The sequence below is a fragment of the Chaetura pelagica genome, unplaced genomic scaffold, assembly GCF_000747805.2.
Source record: "Chaetura pelagica isolate M959 unplaced genomic scaffold, ChaPel_1.0 scaffold222, whole genome shotgun sequence".
Taxonomy (NCBI): domain Eukaryota; kingdom Metazoa; phylum Chordata; class Aves; order Apodiformes; family Apodidae; genus Chaetura; species Chaetura pelagica.
In genome coordinates this window covers 6,157,884-6,164,860 of record NW_009952711.1, presented here as the reverse complement: position 1 = coordinate 6,164,860, position 6,977 = coordinate 6,157,884, and positions in this window count along the sequence as shown.

Below are 6,977 nucleotides of genomic sequence, written 5' to 3'. Positions count from 1 at the left end.
TGCTGAGTGAAAGTGAGTAGTCTCCACTTCTCCAAGGAACCATGAAGAGTTGCACTTTGCAACTGTATTCCCTTGCTTTTGAAAAAAAGCTTTAGGAAATTATTTTGTGTAGAAATGATCTGTGAAAGAGCCAGAGTCCAACTAGGTGACAAACATGTTTATCAATTCCCATACACAAAGCAATCCAGTTTCCATTCTCTGTTACATGTGTGTGAGCTCACTGAAGTGACCAGAATTGCTCAGGTGTAAGTCAGTAGAACCTGGCCCCTGCAGTCCTGAAAATAATTTCACAATGCTACATGCTGTCCCCAAATGGCTTTGCATTTACATGACAAGGATGATAGGGAGTGTGGACCATGCATAATGATGCAACCCTAAGATTTCTAAGCATCCCTGCCCTCCGTGTACTCTATATCTCCCCAATTTCAGAATCCCAGGAGATCCTGTCTGTTCCCTTTTGCCATCTCATTTCCCATCATCCATTTCCAGCTGTAATGGGTCATTGGTCCCAGTGTACCATAAACTCCAATTCATGTTTCCAAATAGTTAACAAAAAGCGGCAAAATACTGTCCATGTAAAACACATTTGTCAGTCTCCAAGACCAAATTAGGCTGCTATTGGCTATCCAGGAATATTTCAGTGTGTTTGAGTCCTTGCTTTCTCTGGGGGAGGACAACAAAAGTGACCAATTTTGTCACTGCTGGTATCAATGTCACCTCAGAGCTGAACTTTTTCTTTCTTGTACTATTTTCTGAAGAAACAGTTAAAATGAGAGTTCAAGAGTGTGTCTATTCTAGGAAGAAAAGGAAGAGTCTCTTTCTAGCATCTGATTCTCAAGTGCCTTCTTTTTATGCTACAGAGCTTGCTCTATTTGATGAGACATAATGTCATATTAAACCTATCTACCTCTCTCTTTTGCTCCCTCCACCAGAAAGTGGTTCTTGCTTTTGATTGCACATGCTCTTTCCATTTTTATTGGTGACTCTTTACCAACACTTCTAAACACAGTGCAGAATTCCTTTTGTCCTTAAGATGTACTTCTCTTGACTGTATATTCTCCATATTTCCAGCATGTGAAAATCACGCACAGTGGAACCTGTGTGCTGATGTTAAAGAAAATTATGAGGATTGTGAGTTTATTAACATGATATTAGTCAAAAAGGACCTTCAAGTAAAAAAGAAAGAATAATACCTTTTCTTGGCTCTGTGAAAATTACTGTATCAAAAATGCTCCTGTGAATTTTTTTCAACATAACTCTTGTTCTACAACTTACTGCCTCCTTATGTCCCTGGTGAAAAAATCACAGCCTACCCATCTACACTGACCTCCATCTCTCCCCTCTGAATACGGATGAAATAAGCAAAGATTAACTCCTCTGTCAACTAAACATCTTCTGGATGTTGGGAGCAATTATATGTAACATGCAAGGATGGGCCAGACTTTTAAACCACTATTCTCTTTAGATGTCAACAGCACCTCAGCATCTTAATTTGCAGTCCTATGTTCCTTATATTCTCGATTCTTGCATATATTTTCTCTATGAGCAGAAGAAATTCTGAAAAAAATCTGATTTAAAGGATATCAAATGCTTCAGTTTCCACCAGATTTTGAAAACATGGACTATCATAAATGTATGAAGAAATGCAGCCAAGTAAAAACCATCAAGGCCATCAAACTCTGTCTCACCTACATGAAAGAAAAAGAAAACTTCACATTTATGATGTTTCAGTCAAAATAATGACTATTCTTTATATCTGGCTCTAGGTATTAGACTTGGATCAAACTCCTAGAGAAAGGTTTATTCATGCATTGTCTCTTGTTCAAACACTCCCTCACTGTAAATTCTGAAATCACAGCTTTGATTTGGCATAATTCCCTTGCCACTCCACAAGCGAAACTGAGATGAATTATGGGAATCTCTCACCTTGTAGAAGTGAAGTATCAAAGAGTGTAGTTTTACAAAGGCAAAAACTTCTAGTGAGACATTGTCACGTGTTACACTCACACATGGGACTAGGGACATAAAAGATCAATGTAGAAGTGTACCAAAAGGTCAGTTTTCAGGATTTTCTGAATATTCAAAGGTTCAGCATGCATTTTGTTCAAACTGTTGAACAAATCCAATTTAAAAGAAAAAAACTGTCCTTGTGGACTGTCTGGTCAAATTCACAGACCTTCTCTACTTGCCAATATAGAGAGTCAAAGAAGAAACAAAGATTTTAAATAAATGTCTACTATGTATTTTAATAATTTTTAAAGTATTTTTAAAGAATCAACCTTAAGTAGCTTTTAGTCTCATCAGCCAGTAGCTCCTGAATATTCCCAGAAGTAGTTGTTTAATAAATATAGCTGCATAATTGTATAAGGATAGAAGAGATCCTCCTTCAGAAAAAAATTATAAATTAGTTTAATTAATTTTATTTTTTATTGGTGTACTGCAATTATAGTCTCTTAAGAAATGTATTTTTTAAAGTATTTATATAAAAAATTTCCAAAATTATTGGTCAAAATCTTACCAGAAAGTTAGGCAGTTGTATCTAAAACCAGATGACTGAGAATTACGGCTTTAAAGTAGAGTCATTTTTGAAACGGAGAGGCTTAACTGAAAGCTACCAATAGAGTCCTAAATTTTCTCTGAGAAAACAAACATTGTGTCCAGAAAGAATCTGTAGATTTGCAGAATTTCTTAAAGAAACTTCAATCTTTCCAGAAGTTGTTTTTTGCCTCCTTCCTCTCTCCTTTTCCCACTCCCACATACTCCCCAGAAACACACGTAAGCACAGAACAGACAGGAGAGATGTTCGTGAAAAAATGCAGTTTCCGCAATCAAAAGTACAACATTTACTATGGCTTTTATCAAAGATTTCAATTCCCTCATCTTAAGGAAAATGACCCTTTTATTTTGTTGTGGACATAAAATTATGGCCCAGGGAAAATTGGAAGCATTTCTGTTGAAGGAAATCAATTTTCTCACTGCCATATATGATCAACATGTCACAGCCATCACCTAGATAATAATAGTAAAGTACAAGTAAAATGGCTGGTAATACTGGCTTCAGGAAAAAAGGAAAAAAAAAAAAAAAAGGAAAAAAAGAAGAGCAAGATAACACTTTTTTTTTTTTTTCCCCACAAACACGTTTGCAATAAAAATAAAGAAGAAAGAATGCAAAGATTTCTCCTGTGATCAGAGCCTTTCAGAACAAGAGTGTTTTATTTGGTACATTGCTGGTCTGAAGTGTTGATGAAGGTGATGAAAAATTTGGTCTTCCTGGAAATAGTGCTTTGTGTAAGTTGTGCTGGTTCCTTTTCAATCAACTTGTTAATGGGTGGCTAATAGTAAGGAGATGTGACCAGCCTGAGATTACCCAGGAGTATGTTTATGTAGAGGCAACACTCAGAGCAGAGAAGCATCTTCTTAATTTGGATACTACAAACAAAGGAAACATCAAATCTGACCTTGCTGGGGAAATGTTAATGGCTTCTGCTCATCCTCCTTCTGCCACTTAGCATCTCTCGTGCCCCACCTTGGGAAGCTTCCCGGCAGAAGTGTGCATTAGCAGAACTCTACTCTTACAAAAGCCTGGCCCAGACAAGGAGAAAACATTACAAGTGATTAAATGATCTTTGGGTGTTCATTTCAACAGACGTGATATGTCACCACAGTTAAGCTCATCTGCAGTGATGCCATAGTAGCATATGCCAGGTAAATCAGAACTCTGTTAAACAAAAGGAAATAGTTTAGTTTGTCAGGTTAAAATTTAAATGATGACAAGTAAAAATAAAGAAATTGCAATTGAAAAGACTGCAACACTGGAAATGAGAACAGATACCAATCCTAACTTTCATTCATGAAAGAAATCTCAATCTATTGTGAATTTCATTAAAGTCTACTATGTCCTCAGTTTGTCAAAGTGTTTATGAATAAAACTAGTATGGCTGCTGACATGCTTAAAAGCAATAATTTGCTTTACTAGATGAGGAGCTTTGTGTAATAATTAATAAAGGTTAAACATTAAATTTCCCAAGCCTATCTGATCATTCTAAGAATATGCAATGCCATGTCATGATTCAAATTTAAATACAGTCTGGAACTGTCTTCTAAGGAGTAAAAGGTATAACTGGAATGTGCTAAAAATACAGTGAAGACCTTTCAAATCCTTTTTTAGCCTTTAATCCATTATTTAGCACTTCATTCTTTAAAAGAAACCTGCAGAGCTATATTCTCAGAAGCACAACCTTGAAACAAAGTGTTTTTAGACATGCACAGAAAGCATTAGCAGCTTTCATTGCAAAATGACACCTGTGCACCCATATGTCCTGATCCCTGAAGTCATACTTCACAATATAGCCTTATTCATTCAAAAACACTTCATCTGATTTATATCAAAGTACCTGCTCCTGGCTACACAGACTAAGTAAATGTCCAGCTCAGACAGCAAACACTGTTGTCTTGAAATCTTTCATTCTGGTGTATAATCATGCATTTATCATTATGGTGTTTCATACCCACATACCCATAAATATTTGGTTTTTGTTGTAGGCAGACCTGAGTGTCATGGAAAGCTGACCTGCAAGCCAGTAAGAGGAAAATCTTATCTGTGGCCTTGGAGAAAAGGAGATAAAAATGAAGGGAAAGTTTGAGTAGTGTGAGCAAAACTTTTTTAAAAACTAAATTAAGTAAACGTCCTGTAGTCAGTTATTAACTTCACATGGTTAATGTGGCTGTTTGGTCTAGAAAGGTTATCTGCTGTAACATTTCTTAACATTTTCATAATGTTATCAAGAATTAAAAAGGTAACATTTATCAAACATTCACAGTGTCTGTGAGTCAGAACAAAGAGCAGCCACACAGTTGTGATAACATCCAAGCTGTCAGTTAGAAGCAAGACCAAATACCTTGGAGATATTTGCTTTTGGATGATGCATTCTTTGTCATGTAAAAATGTAACTTTTCAAAGTACACATGTTACTGATTAAGTTGAAGTCAGAAAATCTTATTTCCTTCTAATTATTCCTAAAGCCCTATGCAAAAGATGGAGAAGGATAATCAACAGGATGATCCAGATAAACAGAGCCTTAGCATGAAGAGAAATCAAAGGGCCCAATCCTCCAAATCCTTCTCTGATTAGTCCTTAATCTGCAGTGAGATTGCTCATGTGAAACAGAATTTACAGAATCAGATCTTAAATCACCCAACTGCATTTTTCCTAAGAAAAGAGGTGGATTAAAATCCAGCCAGTCTCATTGTGTCTGGCAATGTCAGAGAAACAGTGCCAGCAGCCACTGAGTCTACAAGACTCATACCACTCCAGTAGCCTTTGATGTCATCAGCTAGGATGAATCCATAATGCTGTGAGTGGAAAAATTTGGTTATAGCACTTTATGTTAGATCTCTTGCCCATGAAGCAAGTGAATCCATACAAGTGACCATGCTAATGGCAGCCAAGAAGCCAGGATTCCCAGACCTTTCCCCTACACCAAACAGCATAACCTCTATTGCTTCTTTCTAACATTTCCAGCAACAGCTACTGTTACTGCCAGGGTGCTAGAAGTGGCTTGGGGCTAAGACAGTGTGTTCTGATTTACATTTGAACAATTATACTTATGTGGAGACAATTCCAAGAAACTGAGATGTGCAAGTTAAACAATGGAGAGGCTTGGAAAACATGGAACTAAACAGTCTCAACTACAACCCAGATCTTTTAGGATCACTTCCAACCATTCATCCCCCCATTCAGGTCTAGGCAGGATCTGGCACTTCTGTATTAACAGCTCTCATCCAGACTTATTTCTGGTCAATAACAAATAGCCTGGGAAGAGTAAATAGGTGAATAGAATTGCTAGTTACAATTTCTAACAAATTAAAAGGCACCAAATCAATATCATGTTTCAGTGGGACTCCACACTTTCCAATTCACTCAATACTTCCTAAAATTATCATTTCTCTAGTTAATCAGGGATTATTTAAATTATGTGTTAGCTGTGGCTTTGCTGTCACTGTGTCTTCCATTAAGTCCAGTAAATCCTGCATCAGGAAGTGGGACTGCAAGGATGAAAGGCATCTGCTCACATTCCTGTGTTGTAGGTACATACAAAGGTGGCAGACTGGATTCTGCACCTCTCTCCTTGTCTTGCAGCCCCTCTGATGGGAGGAGTGAACAGACAGGATGGCTTTGCTTCTGCATCAATGGGACAGGAGGTATAGACAAAGGGAGAAGCATAGACGAGCTCCTCTTACTTCTAGCTGTAGAGCTTCCTAGGACTCACAAATGCCCCCATTTCTCAGAAATGAGAATGCACTTCTGTTCTACATTTTTCTTCTTTCCCAGACTTGCTAATCTCTTAATGTAAAATAGATCAAAATGATAGATGGCTCATTATCTGTATTCTGCTTTGGAGATCATGTTACTTTGCTTTATGTTGTTCTGACTCCTCTGTAGAATAGAATGGGTCTTTGAATAAGCCTGCTGATCAGATCTGTACACATTTCTGATTTTGCTTCACTTCCTGATAAGCACTACACCACTCCCTTCTCAAAATACATTGTGGCTTTTGTAGCAAAATGCAAAAGTAGTAAAACAGCATTGTTAATTCATTGAGGATTTTAATTATGCAGTAGAAAATATGTCTTATTTTTTGTAATATTTGATCTTCATTACAACCATTGCTGTTCTCTTACAGAGCTGTGATTAGAATTACCAAAGCTAGTCCAGGATGAATAACCAATTCCAGGCCAAAGTCTGATCCAGGTTGTAATGACAAGATTATGTTTTAAGTTCAGTGACATCGCTCTAGATTTACCCTAGTCTAACCAAGGTCAGAATCAGGCTTTCTTTAAAGACATTGTTCTCTTAGATGCCTTCTCAGATTAATCGGCACAATTACATCCTTCTTCCCCTCTTCTGCCTCAGGTCGATCGGTACGTCAGAGGTTTACAAGCTCTGTTGATTCTGAGCTGAATGAGTGCTGTAGGGA